Genomic DNA, 19,280 nt, shown 5'->3' on the forward strand with positions numbered 1-19,280 from the left:
TCCAGCCCTCCTAAGGCGTTGGATTTGGTCTGTAAATAAAAACAGTTTCAAGGTGTAGGTTTAATCTAAACTGGAGGAAGTTTAGGCTCAACTTCAGGTTAAAACTTGCTCTTGTTCTCAGTGACGGATTAGATCAGGGGTGTCCAGAGGGCTTGTCTGACCTGATGGGTCCTGCTGAAAGACGTTCTTCATGTCCTTGTCATGGTGCTTGGATTTTTGCTTCAGAGTCAGTGGAAAGGATGTCCCTGAGCAGTAAATCTTTATGATTACCTTGCTCTGGTTTTCTCTAAACACTGGACTCCTGAGGAGTGCCAGAATAACGACATTGAAATGGCCAGTGAGAGCTGGAGAGACCTCCCAGCCATGGCACTTCCCAGTGCTGATGTCCTTGATGGCTGGGCTGCCCCAAAGGTGACAGTGACTTTATCCAGTGCCATTTGTCCTGTTGTTTGCCCAGTGTCTGAATGCATGTTTCTGCTGAGGAGCAGCTCGAGGACGGCCATGTGTGTAGTGCCACGTTTTATATTAAACAAAAATAAATTCCCTCTAACGTGAGCTTTTCAGACAGGTTGTCCTAATATATTAACTTCTGTCTGTGTTTTGAATAGTCAATTTCACGGTGAAATGAGTTCTTAATAATATATTTACCACCTGGGAGAAATCTCCCAGCCATCTGGAAAGGAGTGGGGATTTAGTGCCTCCAAATGGAGATTGTTTTTTTATTTATTTATTTTGCCCATGGTTTATTCCCTCGCCCAGATCAGACCCAGAGGTCGCTTTGGGTCTGCCTGGACCATCACAGCAGGTTTTTGGGTCTTCTGCCCCATTTCCAGTCTGGCAAGAGGTTCCCTGCCCATGGTAGGGGGGTTGGAAATAGATGATCTTTTATGTCTTTTCCAAGCCAAACCATTCAGGCATTCTGGGATTTCTTACTGCTGTGGAGGTGTCAAGAAGCATGTGGAGGTTCTCCACAACTTCTCAGGCCAGAGACTGGTGTTAAAGAAGCATGGGGACATGTCACCTTCACCAGCCCTAAGCTGGGATGTCTTCCGAGAGCCCAGGAGCTGAGGGACCTGTTTGGAGGAAGAGGAGCTTTTCTTGTAGGTGCTGGCAAAGCCTTTCCCTTCGGATGGAGATGTCAGTGATACATGACCTAAATCCAGGCTGGTTTGTGTAATACATCTTTGGAACTCTGGTAAAACAGGAGCCAGATGCAAACCAAGCTATCCCTTGATTATGTGGGGGAAATGGTGAATTCATCATCACTTGAAGTCTTTTAAGCAAGACTGATTGTCCTGCTAAAACCCAGCCAGCGCATCAGCAAGAAGTGGCTGGGTTTGCCTGAGTGCGGGGGAATAATCCCTGTGTTTGCTCCGGGGCTCACAGGGTGAAATTGCATGGCTTGGCTTCTCCAGGCTGTCAGCTTTGATTGTCCCTTCTGGCCTTAGACACTGTGGATTGATGGAAACTCATCACAGCCTTTCTCTGGTGTCCTCACGTAGCTCCCCCAAGTGCTTAACCTTCATTTTTTATATCGCTGGAGTAGGAAATTCCCATGTGGTTGAGAGAACTTGGTGCTCACCCAACACAAGCCCCTGTGGAAGTGGAATCCGATGGCTCCAGGGCTTGAAAATCATTAATTGTGTTTGCAGAAGTGATAGCATTAGGGATATTAGCATTTCCCCACCCCCTGCTTTTGCACAGGTCGCTTGTGTGACACAAAATGAAACTTTTTGCTGGGAGGTTTTGCAAAACCCACATGGGATATCACTGAATTCCCAAAACTGCTCAGAACACATTTGTACATGTCATTGAAGGGGGAAAGCTCTGCAGCCTTGCTCTTGGAATTTCTCTGTGCTGCAGGAATATGTATAATCTGGTGGATTTTATCTGCCAAAATCTTCTTGTTGGGAAGACAAGAAGGTTTAAAAGTGAGGGAGCATAAGAGTTAGCACAGAGCCATCTCTCCACAGTCACAGAATCCTGCTCTGTAATTTCCAGTGCTGTTGCATATGCAAATTAAAGCCATGAGGTCACAGAATCATGGAATGGTTTGGGTTGGAAGGATTCTTAAAGATAATATAGTTCCACCCTCTGCCATGGGACACCTTCCACTGTCCCAGGTTGCTCCCAGCCCCATCCAGCCTGGCCTCGGACACTTCCAGGGATCCAGGAGCAGTCACAGCTTCTCTAGACAACAAGTTTGCCCTCCCCAAAAGACATCTTAAATCTTTTTTTTTTTTTTTTTTTTTTTTTTTTTTTTCCTGGGCTAAATAAGTTCAGGAAGGAAAGAAAGTGCCAACTTTCCATTTTCCACTGTTACACTTTGCAGGAAAAAGTTGAGGGCATGGGTTGAAGGTCCCTTTTGACTGAGGTTGAAAGCATTAAGGTTTTGTTTGTCAAAACCATTTATCCCACCCATTTCAGCAGTGCGTGGCCAGGATGCCTCCAGCCATCCACACATTTGAACTGCACAGTCTCTAATTCGGCGCAGACACCTGGCAGCTCCTGAAATATGTATGGGGGGAGAGGGGAAAAGACAAAGGGGAGTCCTGTTAGAGCTGCATTTTACATCAGGTTGCACCAAACCCCTGGATTTAGCTCTCCTTGAACTTGAAGTTGGCAATAATTGAAGACCAGATTTGGCAGCTGCTGTTCTGACATGATATTGCTGCCGGGTGTTATGAAAACCACTAGAGCCAGAAACCAGTGCAATATTCTCTGCTTGGAGTTTGAGCTTTCAAACATATGAAGCATCAATCTCTCGCTAGCGGCTCCTGAGCTATCAGCTCCTACAATCAGGTGGAAAAGAGTCTTTCAAAAGTGCTTAGTTACTGGAACAGTACAAATGCTTTCTGGACCAGTAAATGCTTCCATGTATCGGTCCCGGAGCATGATTAGGATGATAAAAATCTGCACCCTGAGAAAATGCACTGCCTGGATGCTCCTATTGCTGAAATGTCAAAATAACCAGGAGGATGAGGAAGGATGCAGGGCCCTGGGATCAGTTATCTCACCCTGTGGGGCTGCTTCCAACTGTGTTCTTTTGTTTTTATTCTCTTTGTGGCAAATGAGTGATTCTCCCTCTTGATCTTTTAATGTGAAATCTTTGTTCTTGAGTCTCTGAATAGGCTGATCCCATTGTCCTCACCCCATGGATTTATTTTTTAAGATTTAGGGTGATTCAAGCTATACCTGAAATTTTTAGAGACATGGATGATCTTTGGGGCATGCTGGGGGTCAGACATACATTTGGGTCTAGCTAGAAAATGTAGGAAGTTTATTAATCCTTGTTTGATGTTGTCAGGATCGTAACTGGACTATTTTAATTAATTGAATTAACATGATCCATGTGTCTGAGTGCAAAGACATTGTTGGTGTGGCTTGAGCACTGTCTTCCAGCCTTACAAATAATCCAGAATCTGGACCTACATTGGATAATCACTGCTACAAGCATCACTTTCAGATACTTAAGCTCATCTCAAACCTTTGTTTGTGATATTGCCACCAAAACTGCCAGTTATACTTTGCAGGTGCTGTGATTTTATCAGTAATAATGGGAATTGTGGGCTTGAACCCCCCAGGATGATGATTTGGGGGCTGAGGATCGTTGCTATTTTAACAGGACCTTGGTGGTGCTGGTGCTTTTGACATCATACGCTGGGTGAAAACGATGTTTTATTGATTTCCTTGCATAATTTTGGTTTCAAGGGGCAAATCGGCCTGGAATTTTTTGCTTTTAAATGTTACATGGCTGGTTGGCCATGGTGTGGGGCCAGATCCAGATAAAGAGAGGAAACCAGGGACCTGTTTCCTACCAGCAGTTTGTTTGATTGTCTCAGCCCTGTCCCTAAAACAACTGTGGGGGTTAAATTTCCCCGTGTGACGTCACAGTGCCTTGGCCTCATTTATCTTGGGCCGATGTAAAAGGTGGGGATGTTTTCAATTGAAACCATCTCCATTCTCAGCCCATTTTGCAGGAGCCGTTTTACTGGTGATGTGACATGATATCAATAACAATGAGGTTTCTCGCTGCCTGCTCTCGTTGTTTATGGAAAGGAGTTTCAGAAAACATATTATTATGGAGAATAATGGATGGGCTGTAGGGAGACAAGGAAATAATTGCATTGAGGGGGCTTGAAAACATCATAAAGCCAAGAATGGAGTTTGGTTGGACTCTCATGTCACAAGGTCCCAAGGACTAAACTAATTCCCCATAAATCTGTGCAGCCCATTTAGACTTACGGGATTTCTTTTCTTCCCTTCTCTACTAGATTTTTCCCCCCTCCTCTTTTCTTTTGAAGAAACACCACAGAGGAGATGGAAGTGAATAAAAGCCACCCAATCCCCAATTATGGTGATTAATTATCCATTTGTATTTTGTTAGCACCTATAGATTCTCTGTCATGGGGCTGAGAGTCATCCAAGCACAGACTAGAAAAACACGCAGCCTTTTTCTAAGGAGCTTGGAGCTTTTTTTAAAAAGGAATGAATAAATATTAAAAATAAAAACAACTAAATAATTAAAAAGGAAAAGGAGCTGCCACAGAGTTGACATCCAGATCAGAAGTATTGCCAGCACTCTGACTGCTAAAACCTTTGCTCTGGGTTTATTTCAAACTGATAGACAGCAGGTTTAGATGGGATATAGGGAAAAAATTCTCCCCTGGGAGGGTGGGGAGGCCCTGGCACAGGGTGCCCAGAGAAGCTGTGGCTGCCCCTGGATCCCTGGAAGTGTCCAAGGACAGTTTCCACAGGACTTGGAGCAGCCTGAGACAATGGATGGTTCCACCCATGGCAGGGGGTGGAACAAGATGATCTTTAAGGTCCCTTCCAGCCTGGACCATTCCATGATTCTCTTCCCTCCACTCCACTCTGGAGTTCTATTCATTTTGGCTGCTATTGGGAAGATTTCAAGTTGTTAAAACCATTAATTTATAAGTGGAGCCTGCTTGAATTAGGTTGTAAAAATAAGTCCCTCTCAGGTGCCAGGGCAGGAGGGAGCTGAGAGGGCAGGACGAGATCCTCAGTTGTGCTTTTGGGGGAATTTGAGCTCCATTGGGCATGAGGCTGGAAGGAATTGGGCATCTCAATCCTTCCCCTGAGGGGATCCACATTCCTAGTCCTGGGAGACTCAGAGGAGAGCAAGCATCTTCCCAAAATTGGGCTGAACCTTTCCCCTCCAGTGGTCCTCCCACAGGAATTCCCAGATTGCTCCACCACAAAACCCCCATTGACTGACCATTTCCCAGAGATGTTTCCCCTCTGTTTTCCAGTCAGTCATTCCCCCCCCAGGCCCTGTAATTTTTATTTGCATTACATCAGTCTGGGGGAAAATTCCAAAAATCAGGACTTTGACCAGTTCTTTCAGCGGGAGAATGAAAAGGCCTTTTCTGCCTCGGGGAGGGGTTGTTTGTTCCAGCCTAGAAGCACGGCATTATAATTACCATGGGATTAATCTGAAGGATTAAATTGGTGGTGACTGGTCGTTACACACCCATGGGCTTCCTGGCATTTGGGGTCAAATTCAGGATGAATGGGACAATTGATATTCCTCGGGTGTGCTGGTTGTGTCATTTTTCAGCCCTGTTTTCTCCACATTCCTGGATTTTAGGGTCCTCCATTAGTTCCATATGGACTCATGCTGGTTTGGCTCTGTCATAGCTGCCAAAACCTCTGACAACTTTCCAAGGGGATTTGTGCACCTGCACTGGTCTGGAAGATTCCCTGAGGTGGGAACAGCTCCACGCAACTCTCCCAACCCCACACTGCCAATGTTGGGTGAATAATGTCTTTTAAAATTCTTTTTCACAGCTTAGTTGGTGGCCAGGGCAAAGAAACAACATGGCCTTGGGGTCACCTCGGAGAAGAGTGGGGAGCTGGGTTTCTTTCAGTGACGTCAACCCAGTGTTTCTGTCAAATCCTAATGAAACAGTTTATGCAAACGTGGAAACCGACCCATATGCTTCACTCAGCGTAGCCTTTTTTTAACCTTTTAGATAAATGTCAATTTCTTGGAATGACAATGACATTTCAAGTGAGAGATTGAAATGTAACACACAAGAAACATCATCCAGGAGATGTTTTGACTTCTCTGCAGCTCCCTCCTCTCCCCGTTCTATTTATTTTCCACGAAAACTGTTCGCTAAACCTGACTTGAATCCACAGATAGTTTCGGTTCCTGAAAATGACATTTTCTAGCAAACACGCCGTCAATCGAAAACAAAAAGAAATCAATCTTACAGGCTCTGCTTACCCTTGGTGCCAGAGCCAGCCCTGGGCTTTACAGCACATCGTGTTGCTCAGAACCACTGGGGCTGGGACATGAGGGGTTCCTGACCCTCTCTGATATGCACAGCTTTTGTTTTTCCCACTTTGCAGCTGAGGGATTTTCCATTTTGGATCAAATGCTATGCTTTGGTGGCTCTCAGCAAGGTTGGAGAGGAGCATTTCAGGGTTTGGTCACCATCCTGGGTAGTGAAAGGCACCAACCATGTTCCTCTGTAAAAACAAGATCAGAGAATCCCAGAATGGTTTTGGTTGACAGACATCTTAAGGATCATTTTGTTTCAAGCCCATGCCAATGGCAGGGGCATCTTCCACTATCACAGAGTGCTCCAAGCCCTTTCCAAACTGGCCTTGGACATTTCCAGGGATCCAGGGGCAGCCACAGCTTCTCTGTGCCAGGGCCTCCCCACCCTCATAGGGAACAATTCCTTCCCAGTATCCCATCTATCCCTGCCCTCTGGCAGTGGGAACCCATTTCCTTTGTCCTGGCACTCCCTGATGCCTGATCCAAAGTCCTTGTCCAGCTCTCCTGGAGCCCCTTTAGGCCTTGGAAGGGGCTCTAAGTTCTTCCAAGAGCCTTTTCCTCTACAGCTCGAACATCCCCAGCTCTCCCAGCCTGTCTCCATAGGAAGGGTGTTCCAGCCTTTGTAGCATCTGCGTGGCCTCCTTTGCACTTTGTCCAGCAGCTCCATGTCCTGCTGATGTTGGGGTCCCAGAGGTGGACAGGGTGCTCCAGGGGGGTCTAGCTGGGATTGGGGATAGGGGGTGGGCAATGACACCCAGAGCCTGGCACAGGATGAGCCAGGATCAGAGATATGGGGTGGGCAATGACACAGCCTGACATGGGGTGAGCTGGGATTGGGGATATGGGGTGGGCAGTGACACAGCCTGACATGGGGTGAGCTGGGATTGGGGATATGGGGTGGGCAGTGACACAGCCTGACATGGGGTGAGCTGGGATTGGGGATATGGGGTGGGCAATGACACCCAGAGCCTGGCACAGGATGAGCCAGGGTCAGAGATATGGGATGGGCAATGACATCCACAGCCTAACATGGGATGAGCCAGAACCAGGAATGAGGTGCTGCCTCTGACTCAGGCGAGCGATGAAGCGCAAACCTTGAGCACTTCATCACTCAGGCTCTTGCTTAGAATCAGTTTGTGCCCACATGATTCCCTGAGTCACCGTCTAGAAAGGGATAAATGCCGCTTCTCAGCGTCTCATCCAAATTGTCCTCCTTCCGCCCCTTTATTTTTGTCTGCTGATAGGTTTGTGAAAGAAAAGCTTCAATTTACTGAGAGAGGAGATAAATCAAATCTTTGCTGTGCTGCTTTACTTCTTATTACCCCAAAGAGTGCGTGGCTTTCATAGAATCACAGAATGCTTTGGGTTGGAAGGGACCTCAAAGCTCATCCCTTCCCACCCCCTGCTATGGGCAGGGACACCTTCCACTACCCCAGGTTGCTCCAAGCCCCATCCAACCTGTTTTTGACATTCCTAGGGTGTGACAGCCACAGCTTCGCTGGGCAATGGCCTGGGGAAGTCACAGCTGCAGGAGGGTCCCAGGGTGTGAGGATGGCCCTGTCCCCACTCCTGTTGTCAGGCTGGTTTTTGGCACAGAGCAGGGTGCACCCACGTCACTCCCTCTGTCCAGTGTGAGCTCTCAACCTTCTTTACAGCCAGGGAAAATTAATGGCAGGCAGGTTTGGAAGGTAGATTATTTCATTATCATCGTAATTGGTGCTTATAATTAGTTGTTACTCTGGCGTGTGATGTGCCCTGAGCTCTGCGGCTGCAAAGTGCAGGAGCAGAAAGGAAAGGCTATTTTTATTTTATTATTAATTATGGCTGTTGTTTATTTTATTGGATATTTATGCACTTGCTGTTTCAATCAAGTAACCTCAGCTCGTTTGGCTTTGCAGCAGGCAGATGGTTGGGCTTTGCCTGGCCTGGCTCTGGCTCAGCTTGGGCTCTGCCTCCTGCTCTTCGGTCAGCTGTGCCTCGCTTTGCCCAGGAGAAAATTTGGGATAGCTCTGCCTGCTTTGCTCTGTGCTTGTGCTGAGCGTCCATAGGAATTGCAAACCCCGACATCAGCGCCGCTGGATGCAGATCCCTCACTGGGGATCCGGAGAAGCATCGCTGCCTCTCCCAGCGGGGACCACCGCCAGCCCAGGCGTCTTGCTGGAGGACAGAAGCCTCTTGTCAAAGGCAAATCACCCTGGAAAAAGCCGCAGATATTTGCTCTGAGTCAGGCAAAGGGCCTTCTTTGTGGTGCGTCAGCCTTTCCCCGCTGAAACAATAAATGGCCTTTTCCTCGTTAGCTGACGCAACCCAACAAAGCGCCATTGATTTTGGTAGGTGCCTCATCAGTGACAGCCAGGCACGGCCGGCGTTTGTGACCCCACCGGCTTTTCCAGGCGCGCACGGACACGCGGCTGGGTTTTAATGAGCACTCGGGGCCACAAAGTGGGTCAGCACTTTTCATCTGCTCTGCCCGGTCCCCTCCTGCAGCAGGGTCCCGGGGATGTCACCGCATGCCGGGGCTGGCCGGGGGGAGTGGCAGTGTGGGCAGGGTCCTGCTGGGACACGGGGCTGGCACCTGCTGATGCGGCTCCCCACGGATCCCGAGCTTTGTGCCAGGGGCCGGCCTGGGGCGCTTTGAAGCCTGAAACCTTGAGCACTTCAAACGGGCAGAGGACGGGGGGATGATGTATGGGAAATTAATATCTAAAGGGGCTAAAAATTGTTCTGGATGTCGCCCGAACTCCCCTGCCCAGCTGAGCTCTATTTACTTTCATCCCAGGCAGAGCATTTAGCACAAAGAGACCCCTTGCACCCTTAATTTCCGAAAACACAAAGCCTTCCATTTCACTGCATCCAGCTGAAACCTTCCCCTTTTCTCTCTCATTTTCCGGCTCGCTTTTGAAACCTTCTCCCTCGCTGCCGCCTCTCAGGGGATGAAGCAGCAAAGTTTGGAAAGGAGAGCAGGTCGCTAACCCTTTAGAGGCCGGTTTGGTGCCGGGAGGGCGCCCTGAGGCTTCCCACATCCCAGTGTGTGTCTCAGCCTTGGCGGGGGCAAAGCCCCGCAGGCACGGTGAGCACCGGTCAGTGCACGGTGGAGGATTTGTAACTGGAAATTGGGATGCTGGAATCTCATTTATGTCGCAGTAGGGGGATTGCAAGCGAGAGCTGCCTCTCTGGCACAGAGCAGAGCATCCCGGAGTTGTTTTGGCTGTAGGGCAGGGAAGGGAAGATGACTTCAACACCAAGGCACCAGCCCGAGCCCGGGGCAGGAGGGTTCAGCCCTGGGCTCTCAGTGTCTCGGTGTTGCTCTCCCATCTCTAGGAGTTGCACCCCATCTCGTTATCAGAGTCGGGAATGAGTTCAGGGAGGATTGCTCCACGCCGAGTGGGAATGGTGTGGGCTGGAATGAGCCTGGCATTTCGTACCCCACCCCTGCACGGACAGGGAGTGCCTGACATTATCAGGGCTGGGTGGGGAGAAAAAAGGCAAAACAAGTCATGTTTCAAAACATAGCCTCGAGATTTTCCCAGGCTGATTTGCCGGCTCTCCTTTATAGGCTGGCGCAAAAACACCAAAGGAAAAAAAAACACCACAAGAAACGTAGTTCCTTAGTGCTGACAGGTTCGAGGTGAGTGTTCCCGGGTGATCTCCCCGGGGCATCCCTGTGCCGAGGGCTCGGATAATTGGGATGTGTCCAGCAGGGTTTCAAGGGGCGGCAGAACCCTTTCCATGGGGTCCGACCCCGCTGCCGCAATCCCGGGATCCTGTCGGGGGCAAGTTTTGACTTCCCTGTCAACACAACCTGACCCTGCTGTGCCGAAATGGTGAAACAGGGAAGGGTGGGACCAGCAGTGTCCTGCCAGCTTCCCGGCACCCAGCTTTGCCCAGGGGCCTTTGATTGCTGCAATTTTACTCGTGTAATTCCAAGAGGTGTGTGAATACCCGGGGCAGAACTGCTGTTCCCACTCCCTTGTGCCATGGTGCTGCCGCAGGAGGGGCTTGGGCTGGGGGTGCTGACCCTGACCCCCCTTCACAGCTGCTAGAAGGAGGCAGGAATTGCAGTCTGGGGATGGAAACTTGTTACTGGTGTAAGGGCTGGGTGTTTTTTAACCCCTCATATATACATATATATATATACACACACACATATATATATACATATATATATATAACTAAATCTTTTAACTCCTCATTTATATACACACACATATATAGAACTCATTTATTTTTAACTCCTCACGTATATATATATATGTATACACACACATATATATGTATATGTGTATGTATATATATGCTCAGAGACGTTGTTGACTCCTCACCCTGGAAGTGTTCCAGGCCAGGCTGGAGCACCCTTGTCTGGTTAGAGGTGTTCCTGCAGGGGGTGGAACTAGATGAGCTTTAAGGTCCCTTCAAACCCAAGCCATTCTGTGATTCCATGACTCTAATTTTCTATATATTTGTATACATGGGGTTGTTGAGGTGCTTGCAGCCTCCGTGTGCCTTATGGGGTGACAGCAGAGTGCATTTGGGTCCCAGTTGTGCCCTGGGAGCCCAAGACTGGAGTCACAGGTGTGTGCAGGACATGCCTTTGTAGGTTGGTACCTTCTTGCTGTGTTGTTTCTCTGCACTGGAGTGAAATTCCATATTTTTCACTTTTTGTTGCTTCTCAGCAGCCCCTGGAGAGCCCCTGTTAGCACTGCTGGAGGTCTGACATCTCCCCCTGGATATGAGCCAGGACACGGAGCTGACCAGGCTCCCCCAGCCTCCACAGGGACCCCAGGGGTGTCCTGAGCAGGTGCAGGTCCTGGGCACGTGTCCCTGGCCATGGCACCTGGAGCAGCTCCCGGCCCAGCAGCTGCCAGCCACGCTGGATCTGCCATTCCCTGCGAGACCAGCGGCTCGCCAGCCATCCCTGCAAAGCTGGCACGTCTTCCAGCACCGGAGGGCCTGATCCTCAGCTGGTGGAAGCTGGCACCGTGTCCCCCAGCAAACGGCCCAGCTGCTCTGTCAGTGGCTGCTGCTGCCCGTCCCTGAGCAGCCAAACCTGCGGCAGCCCAGGGCCAGTTGGAGCTGCTCGCCTCCCTCTGCCTCCCACTCTTTTCCTCACTTCTCCCTTTTAATTCTCTCCCCGTCTGTTCATCTCTCTCCCCTTCTGTTCATCCCTCTCTATTCTTGAGCCATCCTTCTTTTCCTTCCTTTTGAGAAGGAAGGGAGGAGAGCGATCCAACTCCATCGGTTTTTCCTCTACCCTTCCCTAAAATCTCACCAGGTTACGTTGTGCTCTAATAGACTTTAAGCCAATCTGCCTAATGCCACTGCAAAGGTCAATTAAATTCACCCTAAAAAATTTACTCCTGGCTCATTATACATTTGGAAAATTACTTAGAAGCACAAGCTGCCCCAGAGGTTTCTGATATTTTCCTAATGAACATGTCTCTTAATGGAACGAAAAGAAAGAAAACCAACACGAAAAAAACCCACCTCATAGCATTTTGAAAGGAATATTTTGCTGGTCCACTGGAGAGAGTAGAGTAAAACTGAGCGTAAGGTGAAGAGGAGGAGGAGGAGGGATGTGTGATGCAATGTCTCAGCGAGGTCATTACACCACCAGAGGAATTTTTTTAAGGAATTTGCTTGCCCAGGCATTTGGGCAAGAGCCTTGACCTTGTGTCCATGCCTGGCACCTCTTGCAGGGTGGTTTGGCTTCGTGCTCCCAAGGCACTTCCACGTTGGCTCTGATTCAGGTGCACTCACCGCCCACCCACGGCTTCCTCACCCCGGCAGCATTTCGTGCCTGCAGGGACTCGCAGGCTAAAGGAGGCAAAATTAATCAAGTGACTGATTAATTGCAAACTGTGACCCGGCTTGCTGAGAGTGACAACTTTGAAGGGCTTTTCAGGCTGAAGATGCTCGATGTGAAAGGCCTTTGTGGACCCTGAGAGGTTTTTTTTTGGTTTTTTTTTTTTTTTTTTTTTTTTCTTGAGAGAGTAGTGAGAGGGCTCTTGAAACCCCTGTGCCTTTGAGGGCACAGAGTTATTTACTGCTCATCAGATTTGCATCGTCATTTCTAACGTGTACATCCAGCCAGGTGCAGGACAGAAATAAATTCAAAGACGTTCACTGGTCCTTTGGGCACCCAGCTGTGAGTGCCCCCCACAGTGCCTAGGATTGGTTTGATTTGGAATCCCTGTCAATAATGCAGAGGTTATGTTAAATATGAATTGGATTTTGAATTTGGAATTTCATTTCCTGTCCTGCCAGTGGAGTTTCTCAATGGGGAGAAGTGGGGGAAGCAGAGCATCTCTCTAAAAGATTTGCTAGGTAGGAATAGAAACCATTAAGAACCAGCAGAAGTGCTTGGAATTAAAATGAAGCAAATCAAGACAATAAAAGCACAAACGTGACTTTGTCAAAGTCAACATGTTCCCATGGGAAGTTTTAAATTTCAACAAAACAGCATTTCTGACCAAACAAACAGCCCAAATCCCTCCCATTTGTGCAGGGATTTAATGGCCTGGCATGGTTTGTTGGGCAGGACTGAACGTGTAAGTTCCACTGGTGCAGAGATGCCACCATTGGGTGTGCTGGGCCTCACCACACCCAGGCTTAGTCACTTAAATCAGAGGGATCTGGTTTAACTTGGTCATCTGCCAGCCAGGGAAGAACTTCCAGCGCCTAAGGAGGCTTCAACAGAGCTGGAAAGGGACTTTGGAAAAGGGCCTGGAGTGACAGGACAAGACAGAATGTATTGCCATTGCCAGGGGGCAGGATTAGATGGGATACTGGGAAGGAATTCTTAGCTGTGAGGAAGGTGAGGCTCTGGCACAGTTTACCCAGAGCAGCTGTGGCTGCCCCTGGATCCCTGGCAGTGCCCAAGGCCAGGCTGGACATTGGGGCTTGGAGCACCCTGGGGCAGTGGAAGGTGTCCCTGCTCAGGGCAGGGGTGGCAGAGATGATCTTTAAGGTCCCTCCCATCACCACCCCTTCCATGACCCGTGTCCCTCACAGACAGGACAGTTCACCCCTCCTGCAGCACGTGGCTAAAGGATGTGGGATACCTGAATTCCAGCCCTCTCCTTGTGTCTGGATGAAAAGCCCAGCCTAAGTACCATAACCTAAACCAGGCTGCAACTCCAGGCTGAGCTGCTGCCTTTTTCCAAGAAGCTGCTGGGAATTTTCTTGCAGAGTTGTTTTTTTGGCATGGGGAAAAGCTTCAGGGAAACTGAAAGCCTGGGCATAACTCCCTTCAGTTTGTCTTTAATTACAGCTAGGGAAGAGGTGGTAATTACAACACACCTTCCCCTTGCACAGATCCTCAGGTGGAATCAGCGCTCAGAAATATGCATACTAATCAGGAGCCTGGGTTTTGCCAGGGTTGCTGTTGTGTTGGTTGGGATTGAGCGGAGCGAAGCTGCCCAGATGGCATCCAGGATCTGGCTGGCAGAGGAGGCTTTGTGGAGCGACGAGGACAGGGAAAGCTGTTTTCTCCCTCTTGCTACGGATATTAGGCAGGAGCTGGGGACAGCGGGATGGTGCTTGCAATGTCAATTATTAGCGTGTTTAGTAAATTACCTAGTAAATTGGCCCTTAAAATTTCCAACTGCGTGTCCTCTCTTGCACTCCAAGCCTGCAGCTGAGTTGTTTACACTCTTTCAGCGGGGAAGATGGATCAGCTATGTCTCAGCTTCTGGATGTCTTGCAGAGAGGAGCCTGAGCTGATCCTGCACGCTGTGCCGGGCTGGGAGGCAGAGGGAGGGCTGTGCCCACAAGCGTAGGATCTCTCACCTTGGCCCAGCTTAAAGCTGAAAGAGCCGTGACGGGGAAGGCAGGACCCCAGGAATCTGTGTCCTTGCCATCCACGGGGTCCCAGCAGGTTCAGCGCTGTTTGTGTGTGACAGCATCTCCCGTGGCTCTCCTGATTGCCTTCCCTCTGTGCGCTTGTTCTTGGCGAGGGCTGTGCCCGGTGCGCCGCAGCACCGCTGGCTCCGGGGGATGAGCTTGTCCTCCTTTTCTCACAACAGCAGGCCGAGGGAGAGGTTGGCAAAAGAGAAAGGCAGGTATCTGTGTGATGAGCAGGGAGAAGGATGCTCTGCAAGCTGCGTGAGATGAGTGAAACAGTGCTGGGGAGACTTTGCCATGGTCTGCTTGCTCCCTAAGCTGATCTGGAGAATTTATCTCCCTCAAAATCTGTGGTTAAATAGCTGGGAGATCACTGTGGATGAGCCTTGGGGATGCTTCCCAGCAAGGGCAACCCGCGCCGGAAAAGCTGGTCCCATGTGCTTTTGGGCTAAATGTGCCCAGGTTCTGCCTTGGCACCTACCTTTGGGATTGGGACAGCACCGAGGAGACCTGGCTTTGGTTGAGACTGATCCCAGTCCAGACCCCCTTCCTGCCCCATTTTGCTAGGTGAGATGTGCATGGTCTGTTTTCCATTGCAAGGCACATTTTTCCTTCTGTGCATTCCCACCTCTCCCTTTGCCTTTTCATGTGTTCTGGAAAGGTCAGCCCGTATCTGGAACATGCTTTAAATTTGCACAGAGAGCCGGGGGCAGGAGGAGAGGGGAGCGTCGTGCTGCTGCAGCTCTAGCTCTCTCAGAGAGAGGTTTGCTGCTTATTTCACTACTTTTATGGATGGATGGGATGCAGGACTGCGTGAAAACCCACCTGCATCCTGAGGAAATCGCCTTTTCTTAGCAGAAATCCCCCAAAGCACAGAGTGGTGGTGTCGTAACCCCACTGGTGTAGCGATTCGCTGTCCCCCCTCCATCCTCAGCTCTTGGGGCACATCAGCCTCGTCCTTCCTCTGTCCCCGGGGCGATCCTCACCTCCTCCAGCCCGCTGCTGTCAGCCGAGCCGAGCCGAGCCCCCCTGCTCCGTGCCCCGCTGTGCCGCCGCATCCCGCATCCTGCATCCCTCGCACTTTTCCCGGGAGCGCCGTGGCCCGGCGCCGTGCCCCCTCCTTGTCTCCACGTCAGGCCCTTACCTTGCCTGTCAGGCGCTGCCTCCTCTCGCCGGGACCTGATGCTGCTTCATTTCTGTTTTAATTTTGCTGCGGTTTCGCGACAGCCACTGCGGGGTCAGGAGTTACAGAAAGGTTACTGGTGAGTGATGGGTATTGACATCCTTAACAGCGCCCTGACCCCATCAGTCTCACTCTGTTCTTCTTTTTCCTTACACTTGCCCTGAATTTTTTTTTTTTTCTTTTAAATTGGCCTCTTTCATGCATAAAGCTGCTTCATCACATTTTTACCCAAAGCTGCAGCCGGCCAGGCAGGAAGGGAAGTGCTGATTTGCCCTGGCTGGCATTGAGGGAGGCTTTCATCCTCTTATTTTCCTATCCCAGAAATCTCATGTGCTGCTTTTTGCCCTTCTATTTCTTTTTTTCCCCTGATCTGCCGGTTGATCTTTCCAAATGCCTACCTGGACTGTCGTGCCCGTGCCTGGGGCTGTTGTGGGGGCTCACACAAACAACCAGCTCACCTTGTGCAGGGCCAGGCTGCATGTTGGAGGCTCAGCAGCAGGAATGAGCTCATCCCCGCTCCTTTCCTACAGCCTGCCTCTTTATCTGGTGGGTTTAATGTGCAAACAGCTGAGAGAACCTGTCCAGAGATGTGCACCAGGCTGTAAAACCCCAGCACAGCAATTCAGGTGCAGCCTGAGTAGCTCAGAAGGAGTTGGCAGTGGGAGGATGACAGAATTTCTACTCAGAAATTAAAAAAAAAAAAAAAAAAGAAACCATATTTAATTTGCTTTGATGAAAGAAAGTAGCTTTAGAAGGCCCTGGCACAGAGTTCCTAGAGAAGGTGGAGCTGCTCCATCCCTGGAAGTGTCCAAGGCCAGGTTGGACTGGGCTTGGAGCACCTTGGGATAGTGGAAGGTGTACTTCCCCATGGCAAGGGGTGGAATGGGGTGACCTTGAAAATCCCTCCCATCCCACGCCATTCTGGGATTCTGGAATTCTGCATATCCCAGTGTTTCCCCCCAGCCGAGGCTCATGGCATCCCGTCCTTGCTGCACCTCATAAACCCCAGCCTGGCAGCCCATCGCCGTTCATCTGGCCAGACACAAACCTTCACGCAGGCTGTTTGGAAATACGGCACAGCTCATTTTAAACGTGTCTTATCTCCCCGCTGAGGAGCTGTGGTGGCTTAGCAAGGCTGGGTTTGCCTCCCTCCACATCTCCCATCCCAGTGCTCTCCTTCCCTCCATCCCATGACAAGCTGCCGTGACGTTATCAGATGCTTCGGCACTAAAACTCCTGGCACGCAAACTTCTATTTTTTTTTTTTTTTTGGCTTTATTGTTGCATCCATAAAACTGGCTGGGAAAACTGCTGAAGCAGTAACCCTGCTCCTTTTTAAAGGCAGCTGCAAATCAGCCCCACTCCCCGGTGCAGCACTGAGCTGGTTTTATGAGCCCTAATTAAACAGGATCTGCCCTGTGGTCCAGCTTCCACCCAGCCTATCTGAGAGATGGGATTTAATGGCTGGGGTTATGGATCTGTGTCCGTGGGCTTTGGTTCCCCGGGAAATGAACTGCAATAGGGTGGTGAATGGATTAAGGTGAACGGAAACAGCCCGTGCAAAGCTGTATATCAGGTGTGTGTTTTGTCTTAGCTGAAAAATGCAGGCAGGGGACTGAGTCAACCTGTTCGAGGGTTGGACAATCTAGCACTGCTTTGTGATGCTGAAAAATGGGAATGGGCATTAAATACAGGCAATACTCACTGCTGAGGGAGTGCCAGGGCTGTTGACACGCCTGGGTTGTGCCTGTAGAATACCAGGGCAGAGCAGGGTAGCTTCAGGCTGGCTTGGGCTGAGTGCCTCCTCAGGATGGAATGGCACGGGCTGTCCCTTTGCTTGTTTTCCTGTGGAAATCTTTTCAAGGCCTGTATCTCCTGACATTTCTTTGTGGTGGCATCTCTTCGGGAGGAGCCTCACAGTCCTGCTGCAGCAGGAGGAGGGAAGTGCTGGCACCCGGCACTTGACAGTTTGTTTGAACCCTTGAGTCTTTCCAAGAAAGCAATTTCTTTGATATTTCTCCTGGCATTTGAAAAGGGGAAAAGGTATTTCCCACACACACTCGCTGGTTTTAGCCTTCCCTTCCCCGAAATGATGATTTCTCTCTTTGTGAAAGTCAGCTGCATCTTACAACCCATAAACAGGGTGAGGAGGTGAGTCTGCAGCACAGGAACTCTGTAGTGGTGTCCATAAGGATATTGGAATTTTTCATGGCACAAGGGGATCCTTCCAGACAGTTCTTTGCACCCAACATTGGGCTCCCACAGCTGTGTCATCCACAAGCAACAGTGAAATATCAGCAGCATCATGGCTGGGCTTAAATCTTTACTGAATCTCCATTTTTCTTTCTTTAAACGCTTACAGAATAAATGGAATTTATAATCAGAAACCATAAAATCCCTGATTTATGATTCATCTTGATGACAATATTTAATAACTCGTGTATATTTTATTACATCTTTTTAATGCCCTGTTGTGGAATTTTACTTAGGCATTTCGCCCTCTATATCAACCTGTCTCAGCACAGATGGGCTGACTTTTTTGCCTTGGGCTGGCGACGGAGCCAAACGTGCTCGGGGCTGGGCTCTTCCCAGGACTGCCATCAGTCTGTCCAAGCAGGCACAGGAAGCAGAGCTGGACATCCAGCCGTGCTCCAGCTTCTTCCAAGAGCTTCTGCTCACATTTCAGATCTGATGTTTTTTCCCTGCCTGGGCAGCTCTTTTCCAGCATCCCCAGCCAAGTCTCGGTGCAGGTGGGGGAGAGACATTCAACTGTAGGGCCTCTCTTCCCTCCTCAAGGACTTTTTGCTTGGAAACGTGGAGCTATTTAGGTTATTGCTCAAGTGTGTTCTCCTCTGGAGAGCTCTCCCTGCCTTTCTGGGACCATTAGTGCAAATTAGCTGCCGCATCCCATCATCCCCCAGCCTGCTGCACCCGGGGTACCGATCCTCCCACGGGGAGGGGATGCTCACAAGCACCAGAGCTGCGTTCTGGCTTGGCTGGAAACAGCAGTTCCCTGCAGCCCTCCCTCCCAGCTGGCTCTTAGAACCAGAGCTGGAGTGCAGAGAAACGAGGGATGGGCAACAGCTTGGGATGGATGTCTCCTGGGGTTTGGATGCAAGAGGGGTTCACGTGCAGCCTGTTTTGGATGTTAAACCCATCCCAGCATAGGGACAGTCGTATCTAGAGCTAGTCCTAGGAGGGACTGCAGGCTTGGGGCTACATCAGCCTGGTTTTAGCCTGTTTTTTTTTTTGGTAAGTGAGTCGGGAGTGTGTGGAAACATCCATTTTCCTCCAGTTGAGTGTGGTTTGGTTTTGTTGCTCCTTGAGAAGGATGATGCCCCAGCACTACACTGTGGGAACTGACAGTGGTCAGAACACGGATTCACAGGCTCCAGGCAGTGACTTGAAGCCTGTAGGAAAGCCGAGGACAGAACTCTCTCAGTCTGGCCTGGGAAATCACGAGGAGGAACCCAAAACCATCCCTATAAACAATCCCTGTAGATCTCCTCCTCCTGACACCTGGTGTTTGTCCAGCTTATTTATTGGTAGAGATGGTTACAAAAAGGTGGTGCCCTAAGGGACCAATCCTATTCATTATACCCAAACACTGTATAAAAGAATCTGCCTTTCAATAAACTTTGCTATGAGCCCTGTGAAGAGATCAGAGTTCTGGGTGTCATTAGATGAGCCGTCTTGAATTGTAACGATATTACACCAGTGCTGGAGCAAACCGGGCTCGGGGATGGGGCTGCAGGAATAGCCGGGGGCACAGGGGCTGGGGCTGGCGGATACCCCAGGAGCTCGCAGGGATGGTGCGTGCGGCGCTGGCCGCGCTGACAGTCCTGCCCATCCACCCGGCATTCCTGCCCATCCATCCAGCGCTCCCGCCCATCGCCTGGCTGCTCCCGCCTGGCAGGAGCCGTGTGGGGAGGAGGAAAGGGGC

General features: G+C 50.0%; 1 protein-coding gene across 2 annotated transcripts in view; it reads left to right on the forward strand.

Moving 5' to 3' along the window:
• The window catches only part of LOC136371027 (protein CEPU-1), a 357,472-nt gene that overhangs the window by 179,413 nt on the left and 158,779 nt on the right, over positions 1 to 19,280 (forward strand). The window contains exon 1 of one of the 2 annotated variants that reach the window (XM_066334819.1): positions 9,919 to 9,941. The exons of the other annotated variant lie outside the window; for it this stretch is intronic. The gene's annotated coding sequence lies outside the window, so the exon portion shown is untranslated. Of the gene's footprint in view, positions 1 to 9,918; positions 9,942 to 19,280 lie in introns of those variants that run through there. 2 annotated transcript variants of the gene reach the window in all.

This window comes from Sylvia atricapilla, chromosome 23 (genome assembly GCF_009819655.1).
Source record: "Sylvia atricapilla isolate bSylAtr1 chromosome 23, bSylAtr1.pri, whole genome shotgun sequence".
Taxonomy (NCBI): domain Eukaryota; kingdom Metazoa; phylum Chordata; class Aves; order Passeriformes; family Sylviidae; genus Sylvia; species Sylvia atricapilla.